The 22148-nt window shown below is 47.7% G+C and overlaps 1 long non-coding RNA gene across 2 annotated transcripts in view; it reads left to right on the top strand.

The window, feature by feature from the left end:
* Positions 1-1634: 1634 nt before the first annotated feature.
* Positions 1635-22148, top strand: part of LOC139797600 (uncharacterized) — a 46938-nt gene continuing 26424 nt past the window's right edge. The window contains exons 1-4 of one of the 2 annotated variants that reach the window (XR_011726526.1): positions 1635-3978; positions 4081-4321; positions 4547-4690; positions 9134-10084. This is a non-coding gene — a long non-coding RNA (uncharacterized lncRNA). The remainder of the gene's footprint in view (positions 3979-4080; positions 4322-4546; positions 4691-9133; positions 10085-22148) is intronic. The other variant, XR_011726527.1, reaches the window with a different exon arrangement.

The following is a 22148-nucleotide window of genomic DNA, read 5'->3' as shown; positions in this document are numbered from 1 at the left end:
TCCAACCCAACTCATTCTATGAATAGCAATGCCTGGTTGCAGCTGGCCATTGTGTGCTGAAAAGGCAACTCCCTGTGTTTGGTAATGGAAACAGTGCCATTAAGAAGCACTTGCTGCAAGTAGTCCTGAGTGCCAAACAGCTCAATGCTTCAAAACATGGGTTGTCCAATTGACAGCAGAAAAATCCCACAGGAGCTCTGAGAAACTGTAGTGCAGACTCTGATCTGAAAAGTCCCTGAGCTCCTGTAATCCTCAGTGCTGGAATCCTCAGGCTGGGCTCAGCAGCAAAGCAAGAAGAACACATTACCATTTCAGAGGTTTTTCACCTTGTGCTGCCAATGAGCAGGTCTGGGCTTTCTGAAAGAGGTTTTTGCTGCAGTTGAAGTGTCCCTGCAGTGCCCAGGTGCCCACCAGGTGTGTGTGTGGTGCCTTCAGCCTGCTCCAGCTTCCTTTGCTTATTGCAGAAAGGTCCCTCACCCCTGCCCTATCCCCCAGGCTTAAAGGATGCAAGTACATAAGGATCAGGTAGCACTGTCTAGAGAGCCTAGAGGCTCAAGATAAAGGTGACCTGCCACCATGGCATGAACAGTCTCCCTGGACTGGCCTCATGGAGGCTTGGGAGGTTTCACCAAGTGCCTCATGGTGTCATCACAGCTATTCCTGTAAAGCCTCACATCTGCCAGCAGTGTCCAGTAAATCGGGCAGGAATCAACAAGTCCTGCTGAACTTGCAGGTGATGGATTGCTGGTGATGTTGCAGGGAGTGACAAAACAGGTGGGGTCCCAACCCATATTTCCTCCAAAACACCCAGGCTGGAGCAGGAAAGGTGAGTAAAAAGCCCTGGTATTTTTGTGTGAAAGTTCCAGGGTTGGGGTTGGCAGAGATAAGTACCTCCTCTTTTGCACAGCATCAAGCCATGCTAACATATTGTCCAGCACAGCACCTGCAACCTACCTCTAGGGCTCTTAATTTTCTGGCCTTGTATTTTCTCTGCTTCTCCATCCTCTGAGGATGCCAGCACCCTGTGCCAGCACCCTGTGCTGGCCTTCCCTTGCAACCAGGGGGCCCTACCTTCCTCCTGGGGGTGAGCATCCTCTGTCTGTGGGGATCTCAGGCCCTGCCAAGCTGTCCTGGGGAGCAGGCATTGTCCCTATGCATCTGAAGCTGTAGGTTAATCTCTTACAGCAGGGAGAAGAAAGCATTTAGCAGCTCATCAGCTAGCTAACAGCTTGGGGTGCAGATGATGTGAGACCAATCCTAATTAGTTGCTTTCCCATCTTCCCCATTTGGAGATGGATAAGGAGGAAATGTGATATTCCCTGAAAATGCCTGTCTGTGGTAGGGAGAGTTGGCATTTTTACAAAGGTGGTTTGGGGATACATCTATATTTAATGTCTAGATGTTGCTATGGAGAACCTGGATGGAGGCCACCAGGAAATAGCATCAAAAAGGGACCGTAGCCCCAGGGAAATGGTCCTGTGGGAATTCCTGGTGGCTTGTGCTGGGCACTGGGATGGGCCAGGGCTGTCCACACAGATATGTCACAGCAGATGGGTGTCATCTGCCCTTCTGCCCCTCTGGAGAGGGTATGGGGGGGCATGGGAGTATCGAGCAGATGGGCAGACAGAGGAGCTGATGAGCATGGCAGCAGCACCCATGGTGGAAGTGGCACTGAGAAGGAGCTGTACCCATGGCTGTCCCCTCTGCACAGGGAGTCTTTCTTTAAAAAAAATAACGATCTCTGTCACTTAACAAAAAATGTTTCAGGCCTTTTGGGTTCTTCCCTGTGGTTAAGTCTAATAAGAAGAGACAGCAGAGGATTTATTAGTATCTGCTTGCAGATTTCAGCTGTACCTCTGTTGTGACAGCAGATCTAATGCTGTTATTCCTGAGCAAGGGGTTCATGTGATGTGACCGCAGCCCTGCCAGCTGAGCAGCATCCCAGCCCCTTCCCAGCTGCCTTGCCAGAGTACTGAGCAGGGGGAGGGAAAATGAAGCAGCAGCAGCAGCAGAAGAAATTGGGATGGTGGAAAATGTTATCTGAACCTTGACAGTATTGCCATGGTAACGGGGGACCTGCCAGCAAATGCTGCGGGCTGGCACTGTGGGCAGCGTGGCACTCTGGGCATCTCTCTGGGCTACAGAAGGCTGGTGGGATGGGGAAGCTGTGACTTCCCCCTGGGGAGCACAAGTCCTGTGAGGAGAGAGTGCAGGAACTGGGGGTGTTCAGCCTGGAGAAAAGGAGGCTGAGGGGAGACCTTCTTGCTCTGTATAACTTTCTGAAAGGAGGTTGGAGCATGGTGGGGTTGGTCTGTTCTCCCAAGGAACAAGTGATAGGATGAGAGGAAGTGGCCTAAAATTGTTCCAGAGGAGTTTTAGATTGGATATTAGGAACAACTTCTTCCCCAAAAGGGTTTTCCTGCCCTGGCACAGGCTGCCCAGGGCAAAGGTGGAGCCCCCGTCCCTGGAGGGATTGAAAAGTCATGTAGATGTGGTGCTGAGGGACATGGCTTAGTGTTGGCCTTGGGTAGTGCTGGATTAAGAGTTGGACTTGATGATCTGAAAGGTCTTTTCCAACCAAATTCTATGATCCTCTGTGGTGTAAGGAAAGGTACAGCAGGAACTGTGTCCCTTTTGGCAGCACTGGTGGGATGGGAGCATGTTTGGCTGATGGTATTTCCCAGGATGGGGCTGGTACAGGCAGCAGTGTTGGCTGGGCACAACCTCAGTGCCTGGAGCTGTACCCCGTGGGCTGGGGAGCAAGGTTGCACAGTCACAGATTTAATGATGCTGCACTGTAATTACAGGCAGGGTGTCTGCCCCTGGCCCTGCTGTGCTGTAGAGGGAGAAGGAGCCCCAGCAGCCACTGCCATCGTCTCCATGTGCTGCTGGGGTCGGGGGTGTGTGTGCTTTACAGCCATGTGAGAGGCAAGGCAGGAAAGACTAAGTAAAAATAAACCTGGTAAAAATAGGCCCACGTGTGCCTGCTTTCTCTGAGAATTGTGACACTAAGAAAAAAAAAAAAGGAAAAAAAAAAAAGAAAAAAAAAAGTGAAATTTACCCTCCTAGCTCATCCTCTGGAAACCTGGGCCTGTCTGGGTGAGGAAGATGGACAGAAGTGGGTGGTGTCAGCTGAAGTGAACAACCATTGCTGCTCGTTTTGGTTGATGTTCATAGCTCTGCCTGGTGGAGGGAGTGGATCCCCAAAGCTGGAGCACCAGCTTACTGCTGTTTAAGGGGCAAAGAGAGAAGGAAGACCTGGGTCAGCCCCCCACCTCCCATGCAGTGCTCTAAGGGCAGCCCCACCACTCTGGTCACTACAAAGGGTACTTCAGTTCACAGGCTCAGCTTTAGGTGCAGTTTGCTCATGTCCTGCTATAGCTCCAGGCAGCCTCAGGCTGAAAGTTGAAATCCATCAAATGCTGCTCTGTCCTGAGTACAAGAAAGTTATTGCTAGCCCAAATAGAGCAAGGTGGAAAAAAGCTGCTATTAAACTAAAAAAAAAACTGGAGTGGGTTTTTGGAAGTTTCCCATAGAAAGATGCCTAAATCTGGATTAAAGACGTCACAGGGCAGAGATTCCATCTCAGCCTGTGCTAATTCACAAAATATGTAAAGGCATCTCTCCCCTCAGCATTGCTTCCCTCTTTTGCAATTTCTCCTAGCTGCTGTATCCTTCCTTTCTGCCCAGCTAAGCTGCCTTCTGCCTGAGCAATGCCTCTGGGGTGACCTAACTTTTTTTTTTTTTTTTTTTGTACACAGAAAGAAACGTAAGTGTTGATCCTTAACTGCACCAGGGGGAAAAGAAAACATTAATGTTATTAGAATGGAAACTCAACCCCACCTAGGTTTGTACTCGATCCTGCTGCATCAGGGAGCCTGGATCACGCTGCCTGAGCCTTCATCTTGGCTGTCAGAGGTGACAGCTGGTGCTGTGGCCACTGAACAAGGCTCATCTCTGCCAGCTGACACCTCTAAGGTATCAAAATATCCAAGCAGAGTTCCCCTCCAAGATCCAGGCAGGCTAATTGTGCCAGAAGTGCTGGTTTGTGTTTTGCTTTTCCGTATGCTTTTTTCCTAGGTATTTTTATCATGCAGCCATCCTCACAGGCACAAATGAGCCAGGCAGTGAGTTGTGGGGATATCCTGAGTGTCCTCAACCACAGACCTTCCCAATTCAAGCTGTTGAGGAGCTCATCCTGCCCTGGATATGATGCCTCCAACTTCTTCTTAAATACTTGGGTTCCAAGTTTGGTGGATACTCATCTGTTACACTGAAGCCAGGGGAGCAGCACTGGCCTCAACATAGGACACAGTGGAAGGTGAGGATGTGTGGAAAAGCATAAAAAGAGTCCTTATGGAAATAGTGCTTCAGCCTGGGGACTGTAATTGGGTTGTTAGGTAGAGCCCCCAGGCACCAGGATGGAGAAATACCATGGAAATAGGGGTTTGCTGGGAGCAGGGGGGGATTTAGTTGATTAATTACAGTAAGAGGAGACCCAAACCCAGAAACAACTGGATCTTGTCCTGGCTCTTGTCCCAAGCAGTGTGTCCATGGAAGGAACCTCACAAATGGCTTTGGCTAATGCTGGAGTAGAATAAATCTCCTGTTTACTTGAGCAGATCAATGCCACATGCCAAGAGCAGCAGCAATCCCTTGAGCCCAGCACTCCACAAAGAAAATATAACAGGTGAGACCATGCAACATTCCAACTCCCCCAAGGGTCCAGGAGCCTCTTTCTCTTTCCTACGAAACCCTGGAGGACAGAGCAAGGACCAGGTGTCACAGTGCTCAAGTTTAAAAGGAGGTCCTCAAGCTGAGGTTTATAAGAACTTTTTGATACGCCGATTTTCACAGGACCAGATGGCTCTGGGGCAGGAATAATCCTTGGGCAGCATTCTAGTGGGCTCAGGAAATCAATTCCAGACAGGGACAGAAAGTGCCAGATACCTCTGGTGAGTCCTTCATGGGCAAACTGGTGCCAGAGCAGTCTCCTCTCAATGAGAGGTAGGTGGCAAGCAGGGGTAGCTGAGAGCAGGCCAGTGAAGATGTTCTTGGCTTTGTGTGTGGGCAAAGCTGGCTCCTGAGAAGGGAAAATCTCTTTTTGTTGTCTGGGTATCAGCCAAAATTAACTTTTTTCTGTCACCGCTGCAGAGGGCAGGGTTTGAATCTTAAATTTGCATCTGGATCCCAGACAAATAAGTGAGTGTGAAAGCCAAAAGGGGCCATAATGAAGTCTGGTCCTTTGGGGTGCCACAGCCTGCAGAATCTCATCTTTTTATGGGTCATCCTGAGCTGGGCTGAGCTGATAGGAATGTTTGATGACTATGGGGACATCATAATGTGATCAGAGAGATCCTGGGCTTCTATCCCTATTTCTTGCTGTTACATCTAACTGGCATGGTCTGTAGAAAGCAGGGAAGAAGCATCACTCAGTTGCACTTGCCAGTTTTCTTATGCATGACATGCAGAAGTTGTGGTTGCCCTTCACATGGTCTACCTGTCTGAGACCTAAAAGGAGTTTATTTACCTTTACTTGAGTCTGAATTCAAGTTTCTCTTCAAATCTGCTCTCCGTGGGCTTGGTTGGATTTTAGGAGCTCAGTAAAAACAATCCTTTAAACTGAAACAGAAGAAAAATGGTCATTACAACATATTCCTTTCCAGGCTGGCACATGCTAGTAATGTTCTTAATTAATAGCCTGATGAGAAGGAAAATGAAAGGGAAATGTTAAAGCAAGATTGTGGACAGATGTAGAGGAGGAGCCCCATGAAGGAAGATGTCCCCAAAGTCTCTCCTACCACACAGCCTCCAAATTGTTCCCAGGAGAGGATTGTGGAGCCAAGGCCTGATGAGATCAGCACCCCTGCTGATCCAAGCTGTGGCAGGATGGGATGCTTTGGTGAATGTATGTGAATGTAGATGTGAATGTAGGGTGAGGAAAGGACAGGAGCAGATAGTCATGATTTAACTGGTGAAGCTGTGCAATTCTCCTGGTGAATCTGCCAGGTTTGCCTGCCTCATGAAAGGATATTTTAGTTTCTGATTAAAAGCTTTAGTTCCCCTGGACTGGGTGAAATGGCATTTTGCAAAAGGAGGATGGAGAAATCAGAGCATCTGAGAAGGTTTGGGACCTGTATAAGGCCACACGTGGCCAGCTGTTGTACGATTCTAAGGCTGTGCTTTCCAAAAAGAACTTCCAGGGTCATGCTGGATGGAGACAAGGTCTGGTGAAGTCTAGATGAGTTCATCTAGAACTGGTTAATACAACATCCCTCAGTACACTCACCTTTCCATGCTGTTACAAAAGGCTTTTTGAATTCCACCAGGACAACCAGTGGTTTTGGGCCGGAAAGGTTCTCCCCGTCTCACCTTTAACGTACATGGGCAAATGAAGGAGAAGAAATGGAGAGAACACCCTTTGCCACCTTCTCATTCCTGGGTTTTTATTAGGATGAGTTTCCTTCTCAACGTGAAACACAGGTTTTTACGTGCCGTCTTTCTTTTGTTTGCTTGGGGAGAGCACTGGCACACGCTCCAGGAAATTAGCTCTTAACTGAAAGCACTTATGTAATTGGGGAGGGAGGGGGAGGTGTGTGCACCCTGACTTTGGGGAAGTTCTGTCTACAAAAACAAACCTCGCTGACTACACTTGGTTCTGATTAAGGGAGATAAATCTGTCAGTGAGAGGCTAAATTTACCGAGACTATAACCTTCTGCCCCTTGCCCCACCAGCAATGGTCAGGCTGCATTTATTTCTATTGGGAAAGCTCCAGAAAGCACTGGGAGGTGAAAAACAATCCCCAGAAATGTGAAAAATGTGGAATGAAGTGGAGGCGGCAGGCGAAAGAGTTTGGGGAGAGAAGACTGAACAACCAATAGCAACACCATGGGCACAACTTGGGCTTTTTTGCTGCTTCTGTGTCTGAAATAAGCCAGGCCTAGGTGTGTGCTGAAGCCAAAGACATGTGCTGAAAATGCAGTGAAGGGAATTCCAGCTTCCCAATTCCTCATGAGAACTTATATACGTGGGCTAATTGCAGTTGCAGACTGAGAAAGCCATCCTAGGGCTAAAATGCAAAGGGAGAAGTAACACCAAAGCCATCTCTGTGCTGGTCTGTACAATCAAGGTGTAGCAAGCCCTCTACATTTACCTGCCGTGAGGCAGTGGCTGTGGTAGGCTGCTGGGAGGATGTAAGGAAAATTGGAAGAGCGAGGCAGCAGCAACAGTCAGTGACCTACTGAGCTACTTGGATCCCCACAGGTCTATGGGACCAAATGAGATCCACCCAAGGGGGATGAGGGAGCTGGCAGAAGAGCTCTCCAAGCCTCTCTCTATCATCTACCAACAGTCCTGGATCACCGGGGACATCCCAGATGATTAGAAGCTGGCGAATGTCAGGCCAATCCACAAAAAGGGCTGGAAGGAGGACCCAGGAAACTACAGGCCCGTCAGCCTGACCTCAGTGCCTGGCAGGGTTATGGAGCAGCTCATCCTGGGGGCAATCACACAGCACCTACAGGATGGACAAGGGATCAGACCCAGCCAGCCCAGGTTTAGGAAGGGCAGGTCCTGTCTGACCAACCTGATCTCCTTTTATGATCAGGTGACCCGCCTGGTGGATGAGGGGAAGGCTGTGGATGGGGTCTACCTGGACTTCAGCAAGGCCTTTGACACCGTCTCCCACAGCATTCTCCTGAAAAAGCCGTCAGCCCACAGCTTGGACAGGGGCACAGGGTTAGGAACTGGCTGGAGGGCCGGGCACAGAGAGCGGTGCTGAACGGTGCTGCATCCGGTTGGTGGCCATGGTGTCCCCCAGGGATCAATGCTGGGCCCAGTTCTGTTTAATATCTTTATAGATGATTTAGATGAGGGGATTGAGTCCACAATTAGCAAATTTGCAGATGGCACTAAGCTGGGGGGAAGTGTCGATCAGCTGGAAGGCAGGAGGGCTCTGCAGAGGGACCTGGACAGACTGGAGAGTTGGGCTGATTCCAATGGGATGAGGTTCAACAAGGCCAAGAGCCGGGTCCTGCACTTTGGCCACAACAACCCCATGGGGAGCTCCAGGCTGGGCACAGAGTGGCTGGAGAGCAGCCAGGCAGAAAGGGACCTGGGAATCTGGATTGACAGGAATCTGAACATGAGCCAGCAGTGTACCCAGGTAGCCAAGAAGGCCAATGGCATCCTGGCCTGTATCAAGAACAGTGTGGCCAGCAGGTCCAAGGAAGTGATTCTGCCCCTGTACTCAGTGCTGGTGAGGCCACACCTCGAGTACTGTGTCCAGTTCTGGGCCCCTCGGTTCAGGAAGGAGATTGAGGTCCTGGAGCGGGTCCAAAGGAGGGCAACTGGGCTGGCAAAGGGACTCCAGCACAAGTCCTGTGAGGTGAGTCTGAGGGAACTGGGGCTGTTCAGCCTGGAGAAGAGGAGGCTCAGGGGAGACCTCATCACACTCTACAACTCCCTGAAGGGAGGTTGGAGCCAGGGGGTTGGTCTCTTTTCCCAGGCAACTATCAGCAAGACAAGAGCATATGGTCTCAAGTTGTGCCAGGGGAGGTTTAGGTTGGATATTAGAAAGAATTTCTTTATGGAGAGGGTGATCAGACATTGGAATGGGCTGCCCAGGGAGGTGGTGGATTCTCCATCCCTGGAGATATTTATAAAGAGATTGGGTGTGGCACTCAGTGCCATGGTCTGGTAACTGCAGCGGTAGTGGATCAAGGGTTGGACTTGATGATCTCAGAGGTCCCTTCCAACCCACCAGATTCTATGATTCTATAAGATGCAAGGTGGGTCTTGCAAGTTGGCTGAGTAAGGGTCTAGGTCCCTGGTGATGTTAAGGTGGGAGAGAGATAATGTTGCAGTGAGAGTTATGGCAACTGCTTGTGAAGGATATTTTCAGTACTGCTTACTGAAAATAAGTGTGTCACCTGCAGGGCCGTTTCTTACAGGGACGCAAGAGGTTTTGTCACATGCCACTGGCCAGAGCAAGGTGCTTTTGGATGCTTTGGCCTGCTCACTGCCACCAGATGGTCCTAGCTGTGTGTGGCTTAAGACACGAGCCAGAGATGCCCAATTTACTGCTCAACTAGCTGTTTCTTTGTTTTTCACACCAGTTTGCTCTCTTTTCAGAGCTCTCTAACAGCCTGATGAGGGACAGGATGGCATCCATTGCACATGGTTCCTATCCACATGATGGCCACCACCTTGACTGACATCTCCATCAGGGACAGACCTGCTGAGGATAATATCTCTAGGACATCATTGCTGGTGCCTTATGGGATCCAATCTGCTGCGTGTGGACACTGGGAAGGACAACACTCATCCAGAGCAATCTTTCTCTACCATGCAAGAGGTGCATGAATGGTTGAGGTCTGACAAGCTACTCAAGTATGTCATTATTTTTGATTCATCAATATGTCACTGACATACAGTGGCTTTGAACCAGATGGCAGGCCCGGTTGGTTTAGGGTTTTAGCTCTCTAAAGCACTGCTTTTTGTAGAAGAATTGTTGGGAGAGGGGAAAAACTTGTTCACATGGTCATTGGCAAGTGGAGACCTCTCACTTCCAAGGTTACTCTTGGAACTATTTAAATTTCCTGATCTCCTCTGAGTCCTGGGAACCCTTCTGAGTCTTCATGTTGCCCAGAGAAGCTGTGGATCTCCCCTGACTAGAAGTGTTCAAGGCCAGGTTAGATGGGCCTTGGAGCAACCTGTTGTAGTGGAAGGTGTCCCACACCATGGTGGGGTGGTTAGAACTGGATGATCTTTAAGGTTCCTTCTGCTTCAAACCAGTCTGTGATTCTATGATATCAGAGCTGAGGAAACCATGCTGACACTAAAAGGAAGGCTTGGCTCCTGAAGACCCCATCATCACTTGCCCATCAACCTCTATGGAATGTGGCTGAGCTTGATGATAATCACACAGCACTGTGGCATCTAGAAAGCCATGATTTTGTACATTAAGCATGAGAAGACCAAAGGAGATACCAGAAAAACAGTGAACAAATAAACCAGACAATTGGGGTCAGATGTTTTAGAGCAGTAGATTGGATTCACTGGAGCTGGGTGAACTTCTGCCAGGTAAGGCTTCAGCTCTGCTGTTAGAGTATCTCCATTCTGCCTCCTTTTAGTTGCTTTGGCTCTCTCCAACTGTCTATGCAATCTATGCAAGGACGTGTTTTTTTAACACATTTTGCAGCTGCCAAAATAAACCCTAAGATGCAGACAAAAAAGGCATTAACAATATTGGCATGCATTCTGGCTGCTGCATTTCCTCTGACTATCCCTAGCTGGACCTTGATAAGCTTGATTTCTTTGTCTCATAACTCTACCTCCTCCTTAATGAGATTTCCACTGAAATGATCTGGGTTGGGTTCCTGGATGTGGGAGAGCAGGGTATCTGCACTCCTTGACAGCTTTTGAGAATTTAATCCAGGGAGAGCTGCTCCTGTCCATGGCAGAGGGTAGGGATGAGCGGGCAGGTTCAGACCCTGCCTGCAAAGGAAGGCAAAGGAAGGCTTCCTGGAGCTCAAAAGCTTGCAGGAACACAGGCTCCTCTGAGTTGATGCACACTGTCCCTGAACCTTTGAAGCACTTCAAGTGCAAGGAAGGGACAATATTCACCCCCAGCAGCAAAACCAAGGGGTGAGGTTTATGATGACCCCGTTACACAGCAGCACCACCAAAGGGCCTCTCTTAGGTTTCAGTGTTGGTTGGTGCTTGTCTCCCATGTCCCTGGCCTAGTCCAAGTCAGAAGAGTCAGATGGTGTGTTTCTGTCCCCATAATTAACCATAATTATGGTTATAATTTATCAAAGCTGAGTGTGCAGCAATATACCTGTCACCAGCCTCCCTCAAATATTCCCTTCCACAGTTTCATCTCCTCTTTTCATGTCCCCCGTCAAAATTTCGAAACACAATCTTTTACTATTAATCTCCAAACAAGTTGACTCGGGCTTCTTGTTTTTGTTTGTCATGCCAAAAATCCTCTGTTCAGTTCCTCTGGTTTTGCCATGGTAGTTTTAAAAATGGCATAGATGAAACAAATTCAGCTGATGCTCCAGCTAATGCCTTGTGTGCAATGACATGGTTATTTTTCTCTTCCCGGATGGAGAGTTAGTAACAAACTGGCAGGGACACTTGTAGGCTCTATTCTAAAGGAGCCTTCTGTTTGTTTTCTCTTTGGTGCTACAGCCTTTGCTGATACACAAAAAATTGTTTAGATCTGGGCTGCTGTGAGGCCAGGGGCAATGGATTACACATCTTCTCTGCGCTTGTATTTGCACAGCTCAGTAGAGGATGGATCCAGAGCTCAGAGATGTTTTTTCATTTAGGACATAGTTGCTGCATTGTGATGAAACTCAGAGGTGGTTTTGAAGTGGGTCACAGAGAACAGATTAGAGTTAGAATTTTGAGAGGCAGTTTATAATGTTTTTTTGAGAGGAAAGCCTCATTTAAAATGTAACAAGGAGGATATCCTGTCCCAGCCATAGGGTATTTTTGTAGGGACGATCTAATCTGGGTTTTAAGTCTCTGAGGTCACACTGCCTGAGACACAGGGGTGAGTCTGTGTCCTTCTGTATGTCTTGAAGAGGGAGGAGGAGGGTTTGTCTTTAAGTTAAAAAGGGGGGGGGGGGGGCAATATGCACGTACTTGGTTATTTCCTCAGCCTTCTTGGCAAAAACACTCATTTTCACACATGTGAAAATGATTTACAGCCTGGACTTTACACTTGAGTCTTCTCCAGATGGGGTGGGTTGCAATTATCCCCTCCACCCCACCAAATTGCCATCTGATGGTGAAAGCCCCCTGGTTCATTGCAGGGACAAAATGCAGAGAGTTTTTAAGGGATTCTTTAGCAAAACATTATAAGAGGTGCTGTAAGGTGCTGATGCCATGGCTTTGGCACACAGGGCCTGTCTGAGGGGATGAGGGGCCATGGTGGTGTTGCCTCACCTACACATGGCCACGAGGTAACCCCCCCCCACTGCCTTTCCCCAGGGATGCTGGCCTGAAAACTGCTGGGGAAAAAAAATTAACAAAAGGGCTGGGACTCTGCCCTCTTCTGCCCCAGACTGAGATGTGCTGCCTCTGGGAAGGGAGAAGATGGTGGTGGGTTATCCCTCTCTGGTGATTCTGCTTCTTGGTTGACCTCAGAGGACACAGGGAGGTGGCTGGCTGGCTGGGTCCTCTTGGTCACTGCTGTGGAGTGGTGCTGACTCACGTAGGGGCAGGGGATCAGGGACATCTCCATAGCCACTCTGGGGCCAGCAGCCTTTCCTTGCTGAAGAGGGCCACCTCCTCCAGCATGGCAAAGCTGCTGCTGCTGCCACTGTCCCTGGAGTGGCAAGAACCCACAGCCCTGCAGCCCCTCACTGTGGCTGCCACTGCTGTGATTAAAAAAAGCATGAGCTGTCAGACTGTAAGAAGAAACCCAAACCAAAACAACCCCCATGTGAACATTTATTGCAATTATCTGACAATTTTGTAGCTGATGAAAATAAAGTAAGGCCTTGGGAAGAATGGTGAAGTTATATTCAAGTCTTCTGAATGTGTGCAGATGAACTGTATTGGAACTGGGAGTTTTTAAATAAATTACTGATCTAGGGGCTCTGCCTATGGATAAGTGCCCTGTAGTGGGGTGATGGTGATGCTGCCAAGATGTGCTCTCACATCCACTCCCTGTAGCTTGCATGGGCTGAATGTGGGTGCTTCAGCTTGATGATTTGTCCAAACTAAAGCCTTGGGTTAAATAGTTTAACCTTCTGTTGAAATATTTCAGTTTTCCTTTCTTGGGATTGGCAGAACTGAGTAAAACAGGTTGTCCCCATTAATTAATACAGTGCCTTAATGGTGGGGTGTGAGTGCTCCCTGGGGCCAGTCCATGATGTCCAAGACTCAAGGAGCAGCTGAGAGCTTTGTACCACAGGAGCCTGGACAAAGTCATTGCAGTTCAATCTGATGGGGAACAACAACTCATCTCGTGTGGCCAGAGCCCTGGAATGCTTCTCCTGGGCAGGCCATGGAGAGGAGGTTTTGCTCTCATCTCTTGTGTAGAAAAGAAGCCATATCTGTCAACTTCTGCAGCTTTTGAGGTGTCTTGTGTGGTAGTGTCCCTCACACTGTACATGAGCTGGCACTGTTCTCTACCCAGGTCACCCCTTTTATCTTTTCAATGGAAACATTGACCTGGGTGAAAAATCCCTTGGCTTTGTCTGCCTGGTGTGTGCTGGGTGCCAGAGCGGATGGTCCTGTGTATCCCTGATCCAGCCAGGCTGGTGCTGGGATGGCACGAGGCGAGTCCCATCGGAGCAGAGGGCTGCTGGGAGCACAGCTGTGGTCCAGCTCTCCCACCATCTCAGTTTGCTGGCCTCTTTCCCTGACAAATGAGCTGCTACATTGGGGAGAAGAGTGGGGAAAAGAAATTATTGCCTGGAACCCACGCAACAGCTGTGATCTTGATGTGGGCCCCCTCAATGCTGAGGCTCTCACTCTCTCCCAGTGGGGGAGAAGGTCTTGCTTGGTAGGGGAGCTGCAGCCTCCTCCCCTTGCCCTCAGATCTGCTGGTGTGTTGGAAGAGAGGAGGGTGCTCTCCCTCAGAGATTGGCACCATGACCAGCTCTGGGTCTCTGCCCTGAGCTGGCTCTGAGACTTGGGCCTGGTCTGCTCTGGTTTTGCTGCTCTCTGAGCTGCTTTGGGCCTGGTAAAAGGGTGCAAGAGGCAGCTTGGGTCCCTAGAACTGATTTATTGACCTAACTGATGACAGGCATGTGTTGAGTGTAACAGGCAGGTAATTTTCCATGTCCATCTTGGACTGCATATGGATAAAATTAGGGAAAAGGGAAGAATGGAAAAGAACCAGGCTGTTTCTGCAGGAACAAATGAGTGTATTGAAAGGGAAGGGGTGGGAGAAGAAACTCAGCCCTTTTCCAGCTCCACTGCAAACTGAAAAAGATATCCAGTGCCCCAAGTACCAAATGGTCTCAATTTGCTCCTGCGTCAAATAGAGCTGGTTCTCAGTTGGCTGGAGCCTTGGCAGGGCCAGGAGGATGCCTTTCATAACAGCAGCTCTTGTCAAGAACAACAACAACATCAGCAGCATCAAAAACCTGTTGAAACTGTGCTATGCTCAGAACAGAAAACACATGCAAAGAGGAAAAACTCCCTCAATGAAAAAAGCAGTGTAATTAGCCCTGACAAGCTCTGCAAGCCAGAGGCAGCTGAGTGGTTGAAGAGGAGGAGAGAAATAACTCAATATCACTTTATAGGCAAGTGTAAATGGGTCATTAGCTGTCTTTGAACAAAATGTTCCTTGGTGGGGAAAGCAAGGGAATGGGCCTGGCTGTAGGAAATATCTCGGGAAGCCTGGCAGAGCTTCCTGTGAAATAAACCATCATGAGCTGCTGGATAAAATGACTGTCCTGCTTTCTGTCCTTGCAAGGATTGCTCCTGGGATTTTTGCCTTTGAGTTAGGGTTAGGATAGCAGGGCACAGGCACTTGAAGCTCCTGCCAGACTGGTTAGGTGAAGAGGGACTGCAGTCTGATTTGCCTGAAGTCAGCTCTGGGCCTTTTTCACATCATCTTTTCCATCAGTAGCTGTGTCAAGGAAGACACAGAGTCCTCTCTTTCCTGATGTTAGAACTCAGTGGAGGAAATGGAGTAGTGAGAGCAGTGGTAACAAGAGAAGGGATGGGTACAAGCCAACTGCATGCTCTCCTAGCCTCTGAATGAAAAACCTCTTAAATCAATACTACTTGATCCTGTCCAGCTGCCGAAGACACCCACATCTTCTCCCCTCTCCAGCAGAGGCTGGACAGGAGTGCTGTAGCATCCAGCTACTGTTTCTGTAACCCAAAAAGGAAGAACCTTTGGGCTTTTTTGTTGAGACTAAACTCAATCCATGCTTTGGGTCTCAGGAGGGAGACTGACTTTACCTTCCACATTTTTAATAAATATACCCTAGGAAGTGGTGGCCCCGCTGAATTTTGCTTTTGAACTGTTCCCATTTCCCTCTATAATAAAGGCACATTCAGAAATGTTTTCTAAAGGAGAAACAAATTGAAGAGATGGACACAGCTGCTGCAGAGCTGGTTTGATACATAACTCTGTGTGGCCATATCAAGGCCACTCAAACCAGCATCTGAAGCCCTTTACACTGAGACATACATTGCAGAGACATACCTAAGGTCTGCTGCATCCCTGAGCTTCCAGCATCATGATTTTTGGGGATGTCCAGGCCTGCAGGTTTCCATCAGCCCCCAGTGTGTATTAGACGTGGTTAAATCTATTGTCTTCAAGTGGATCTGATTATTTTTGAGTTTTCTTATATTCTGGGCTCCCACGAAGACCCACGGCAATTAGTTCTGCTGTTTAACTATGTGCTGAGAGGAAAAGATGTTTCCTTTTGCAGTATTAAACCCATGGTCCAGTCCTGCTACTGCAGGTCCCTCAAGCCTTGGATTGTATGGAATAATAACTCTCTTTTGTTCCTCTTCATAGTTGTTTTTGGTTGTGATTGCCTTGTACATTTTCTCTTTTCATTCACTTTCTGTTCACACATTCTCCAGGCTTCTTCCATGCATGTTGAAGAACAGCCTCCTGGTAACATTTGGTTGATCAGCGTTGCAGAGACCACTTTTTTACTTTTTTCCCCATTACTTCTTTTTTATACTCTCTCCTCCCTTTTGTGAGGACCTTAACTTAATTATTTTCAAAACCTTTGAGGCATCTTGTAAAATGTTATTTTGAAAAGATAATGCAATACATTGCACTGCTCCCTGCATCTACCACTCTGCTCTCTTGCAGTTCTTCCTGTCTAACTTGGCATCAACTACTTGTAGCACCCAGGATTTCTCCCAAAGCTCTCTTCAGATGAGACATTTGACACTTCAGATTTTTTTGCTCCAGTCTGGGCAGCACTTCCCATTTCCATGTTCGGGCTGTATGGGAGCTCTTTGGTGAATTACATCCTGGTCCTGACAGCTGACGTTCATCATCCACACCTTGGTTACAAATGGTACAGGTCTCTCCTGATCTCTTTACAATGAATATAGATTGCAGTCAGGTTTTCTGTGCTGGTCTTATTTTCCTGGGTGTGTTTAACAATGAAGTGCATCATGTGCAAGTACGTGATGTGAGCGGGGTGTTGGAGCACAGCTAGCAAAAAAGAAGTGTTTATCCTAAGTAGTGACTCCTTGTGTTTGTTTGGACTGTTTGTTTCTGGTCTCCCTGTGGAAAGTCTGAAAGTTTCAGTTTACTTGTCCCCCAAGAAGGGTGAAACAGCTGGATTCAGAAGATCAGTATCTCCGGCTCTCTCTCTCTTAATAAATTTTTATTTGACTCATAATACCCTATATCTTACTCTGCAGTATTGTCAACAGCCTTTTTCCAAACAGTTGGCTGCGTCTCTCACTCTGAGACAGCCCGTGGGGTGGGAGGAGGGAGACCTCCCCTTTGGCATTGTGCAGGAATACTGATGGACACTTTTATTCTCATTGCAAATTTAAAATACTTCCACTTGCGTATTACTAACAGCAGATTAGTTGCAGACACTGAGCATGCATTTCGCAGTGAAGACTGTACCAGTACAAACACCCTTCTGAGCCCAATCCTGAAAATACAGAACAGTTGACTCGAAAGTTTCCTGTGATCCTGCCTTAACATCCATTTGTGGTGGTCAGTGATCCACCCGAATGCATCCTTACATCTGAAAGTTCCTGGGAGATCTCCTGTGCTCCCCTGTGTCAGGCTGACACAGACAGATGTTCTACAAACTGATCTGGCCCAAAGTCTCTGCTGCAATGCAACCCTGATCAACAGGGCTTGGTACCAGTTCCCACCTGAATCTGCAGTAGCCAGACAATGAAGCTCTCTTGTCAAGGGGGAAAAAAAAATAAATAAACAAACCTGATTTTTAGTGGAGCAAGAATTTCATTCCCAAGTTTCTATATGTTTTAACAATGACGTCAAAGAAACTGAAGAACTGGCCCTGAGAGGTTCAAAGCTGACACCATGGAAAGCAGTGGGAACTGAACAATACCTCTGACACTACTGAGTTTATCCAGCCCAGGTGCAATATGTGTCCCAACTTGGCTGAGCATTGGGGTTTAGCCCTTCAGAAGGGGGGAAACACTGTGCTGGAAAAGAGGTAACTCAGTGTTCTGGCATGGGTACTGCCCCTGGTGTAGGCACTCAGGGAAATCTTTGGGTGCAGGTATCACTGTGATGGAGAGATCCTGCTGCTGATCCTGCTGTCAGTAATACAGGGCTGGGCATTTGTAAAGGGTATGTGAGAACTGTGGCCTCAGCCAATGCCAGTGACTCAGTTAAAGTCTCCTGGGAACACCAGTGAAACTTTCACGTGCCCACAGCAGTCAGGAGAGCAATATGGGCACAGAGGTGCAACATGCTGGGTAGGGAAGGCTGTGTCCCACAACCTGCAGTCTTTGAAACCTTCCTTCACCTGCATTTCTGTCGGAGTCCTTGGTGCTCAGAAATTTGATTTTTAAACACAGGAGTTTAGCCATACCTCATATCTTTATTTCTGTTTTTTGCCCAGCACTAGGTTCTGCTGAACAGTGGGACTGGGTTACTTGTTCTTCCTGTCTGTCTCTCCTGATGAAGGCTTGATTTGAAGATAGTTCTTCATAACTTTTTCCAGCTTTTAAACTCAATTAGAGAAAATTTATATGACTTTCTTCCTTAGCCAGCCTCTAAAAAAATAGACCCTCAGAGCCAATCCTAGTGCAGGGCACAGCCTTTCATTCTCCCCACTATTTTCAGGAGGGACAAGCTGGTTTCAGAAGGCTGCACTCAACTTCTTTTACCCAGTCTGACACATCCAGGGACTGTGCTGCTGATTCAAGAGCCCTGTGGTCTGGTTTCTGCAGCATTTGTTCTCTTTTATGCGTCCTCCTTCTCACTCCAGTTTCTCAGCCTTCACTGTGATTATCTCCATAGCTTACCAACTGGTTTTCCCATCCCAGTCCACTGACCGACAGAACATCCCAATGGAAAAACAAAAACCAAAACCAACCAAGCAAACAACAACAACAAAAAAACAACAAAGAAAAGGAATGAACTCTGAGTGCTGGGCTCAGAGCAGCCTGGGCTCCTCTGTCAGGCAGGGGACATGTCACAGTTCTGTGTAGTCCAGCAGTGTGTCTGTGTCCCTGGTGTGTGCTTCCCAGTTGCCCCAGCAACACAACACTTTTGTCAGAGGTTGTTTGTGAGGCCCTCCATCTGGAACAGAAGCTGTTTGCATTGGAGAAGAATCCAGGAAGCTTGTGCACTACGAGCACACCCAGAAGGCCCTGTCCCCTCCTGCCCTGCCAGGGGTGCTCGGTGCCCTTCTGATGACAGTGGCCTGGACTTTCATCCCTTCAGGCAAAACTTGAAGAGTGAACAGTCATAACAGGGCTGGTTGAACTGATAGTTAGTTTGGGTTATTGAAAATAAACAATATAAAGAGGACAGATATGTTTGCAGTGATGAGCTGCTGCTTTTAAGTAGGTTCTGTTTCTCTTAGATTTCCTTCGTCTTCTTCATCTCCTTCTCTGAAGATGCTAAAAAGCATCTGCAAGTAGGTCTCAGTTGTTTTCATGTTCTGTCTTCAACCATGTTGCTGTCACTTGTCTCTGTTTACCTTTTCCACCAGGTTTCATCTTCTCATATCTCATTCAAGGAGTCTGTAGCTTCCTCTGGTGCTGGTCAAGTGCTGAACCACCAATATCCTTCTTCCAGCACATGCAGAATGAGGTGTATTCCCATTCTTTGGGTGGGAAGTTCAGTGAAACAACTTTGGATAGTGTATTCAGATGGTACATGTGGAATGGGTTCAGGGGGATGATTGTAATCAGCTAGAGAGACCCTTGGCCAGCTTCTGGATGTTTGCATTTTTGAGCCAACATTATTCTTTATCTGGAGTTGAGGCTTTGAGTTGGATTGATCTGTCATATGTACTCTAGCTGTTTCATATTGACTGCACTTGTTTTGAAGACCACTGAGAAAAGTGTAATTTAAAACACAATGATGATGTTTGGCTCCAAATTCTGGCCTTTCTTTTCATCTGCCCCTTCTGAGGATTGGTGCATTGATGTTTTGCTCAAGCAGGGGAGGTTTCCATAATGCAATCCAGCTGAGCCTGCTCATACCCAACTATTGGCATGTTCCTCTTTAGGCTCTGAACTTCCAGGAACTTGTAGGTGGGAATCTGACTTGGTTGTGTTATCAGAGCCTGGTGGTGGTGAATACAGAGCATACTGCTCCAGCTGTGCTCTGCTAGCACAGGAACCTCAACTTTAATAACAGCTTTGGAGTCAATTGGAGAGCAGCTATTGTTCTTGGGGCTTTTTTTCCCCCACATGTATTATTTCAAGTTTTCCCCTTCTTTCAGCTTAAGTACTTGGGAGAGAGGAATGAGGGAAGCGAGCTGCCAGTGCTTTATGCATATTTCTTGGAGCAAATACATTGGTTTATTTTGTTTTAAAGAGCCTATTGCAAATGTGGAGCAGCTGTGGGGTTTGTGATGACTTTTTTTGTTTTTTTGGAAATGTGGGGTCATCTTTCTATTATTTCATAGCATGCTTGCTATAGAAAAAATTCTAATATTGAAGAGTTTCCCAGTAGTTAGTCTTCATCATGTTTCTCACTGCCTGATCTATTCAGTAAGCTGCCTGATGAGAAGGAGTCTGGGGTTTTCTCAGGGCTCCCTCTTACCCTTCCCTTCTGAGGCTGAAATTAAGGCAGAGCACAGTTCTAAGCATCAGATCTATAAAGGGACTTAGGTATTGAGTTCCAGCTCTAAATACAGCCTGTGCACAGAGACATTCAAGTACCTAGTGTCTTGTGCACTCTCCAAGATTCTCTGAATCTTTTGATATATATTTATGTATATACATGTATGTATATATACATTTATCTGTGTAGAGCTCTAAGATGACTCTTAGTTACACCCAGGTGCCCCCAGGATGTCTGATTTGATCATCCCTGTGCATCTTCTCTGAGGAACCTGGCCAGGCAGGAGTTGGGGGTTCAGGTTTATGCACTCTTCTCCCTGAGTTGGGAAGATTGTTCCTCTTTGGACCATAACACCCCGTGTGAGTTTGGTGTATGGCTTTGATGTAAGGTCAAGGAGAAAGCAGAATTCATGGCATAATGTGAAGTAAGGGGGGATCCAGCTCTTCAGAGGGTAGCTGGCAAGGAGGATTTTCTCTCGGTTTTACTGGAGGTATTTGCCAAGTAGGAGGTATTATTGCTGCTTGGAATGGATGTCAGTGGGTATTAACATAGTCTGTGAAGTTGTTGCTAGTGCCCTGCGAGGCTGAAGATGTCTTAGTAATTAATTTATGGGAGTTATCTCAATTAATCCTGCAAAACAATGGAGTAGTGATTTCTTACCAAACTCAGCAAACACTGTGATGGGTTTGGCCATTCCTGCATGGGTGATACACTTGCTGCTTGGTTGTACATTCTCGACTGTTGTCCCTTCTTGAGAGCTGAAACCTTCTGGCAGGGAGGGCTCTTTAGTGCTGTGAGGGTGGCAGAGTTCCCTGTGTCCTTAGGGAGACCTGGGTTTTCACACAGCTCCATCACCAGGTGGGTACAAACACCCCATACCAAAGGAGCAGACCCTGAGTGTTTTGAGGGAGGAAGATAATAAATCAGTCTGGCATCACGCTTACGCCAGGCTTAAGCCTCGCAAGTCAACCCTGACAATGTGAACAGTTCTTTGGGGTGAAATGTTGCATTTCAGCTTCAGAAATCTGCTAGCCGAGCTCTCTGCCAAAGCATGGTGTGAATGAGGTGCCCTGTGTTTTCTTGCTCTCCTGTTCCACCTCTTTTCTGGAGAAGGGAGGTAACTGCTGGCTTTGCCCATGGTTCTGGGGAGCTTTGGTGGTCTGTGTGCTCTGCAGGCAGAGCTGCCCTGAGCACAGGAGATGCAGGACCCTTCTTCTTGGCCACCCAGCACTTCTCAAAGCTCTTTCAAGAAGGAGATTGAATGGTAGGTGAAGCCATGGCTGCCACAACAGCAGTGATGTGGTGCTTAGGGATATGGTCTGGCCCTGCACTTGGTAGAGTTGGGTTAAAGGTGTTTCCCAGCCAGAAGGATTCTGTGAAGCCCTGACATAGACTCATCTCCAGATGCTTCCTGCAAGGATCCTCCGGGGACTTGGAGGTCCAGTTTGCTGTCTGGGGTTAATTCAAGACTCCTTTGCCATCCCCCAGTTCTGCTGTGTGTGCCCAGGCTCTTGGCTCTGAAGTTTGGCAATGCTGGCCTCTAACTTTTGACCTCCCACACAACTCTGATTCCAAGGAAATCTGCCCTAAATCTGCTCGCAGTGACAGCTCCCCGATTCCTGTGGCACAGCTTGTCACAAGATCTGAATCTACTAATAGGAATTGGCCTGATAAAAGTGACTTTTTTTACCTCCCCACTTAGCAGCTATATGCAGCCCGGGGAATCTAGAAATTAAATTGGCTTTTTTTCAAACCTCTTCTATGCAATAGAAATGGGACCCCTGCAGTGCAGTGCAGTGTTTCCAATTATATTTTGGGGCATGTTGCTAATTTTTGGCAGACAGAGAGAAACAGGCCAGGCAAATGGCAGGTGGCAGGCTGTTTTCATATTTTACCAGAAGCATGGGGGAAGGGAGAGGGGAGAAGGAGCTCAGCTCTCCGCCAAGAAATGTGACCTCGTACTGGTGTGAGCAGAACAGTTTTGGCACATGTGGGAGGATAGAGAGCTGGGCAGGGCCCATTTACATCCCCTCCTGCTGGGAACACACATGCATGCAAGAAGGACTAAAATAAACATTCTTGGGCAATGGCAGCCTCTGGGCCTGGACTTGGGCACCTCTTGGTCCTGCATAGCTCCATTAAAACTAATCAGCATCACAGGACACACTAGGGACACTGGTGTTGACTGCAGAGTCGTGCTCTACCTCTCTGCTGCTACATGTCTCTCTCCTCTGCCTTCACCACATAGTCAGAAAAAAAAAATTAAAAAAATTGGCTTTTGTTCATTCATTTATTCATAACACAGCAAATGGATTCAAGATGGCACCATCTCCAGAGGGTCTGGATGATTTTTCAGAGCTATTACACAATCTGCATCTACGTATATATATATGTGGAGTGAGGTTA

This window comes from Heliangelus exortis, chromosome 6, assembly GCF_036169615.1.
Source record: "Heliangelus exortis chromosome 6, bHelExo1.hap1, whole genome shotgun sequence".
NCBI lineage: Eukaryota > Metazoa > Chordata > Aves > Apodiformes > Trochilidae > Heliangelus > Heliangelus exortis.
This window is presented reverse-complemented; position numbering and strand designations above follow the sequence as displayed.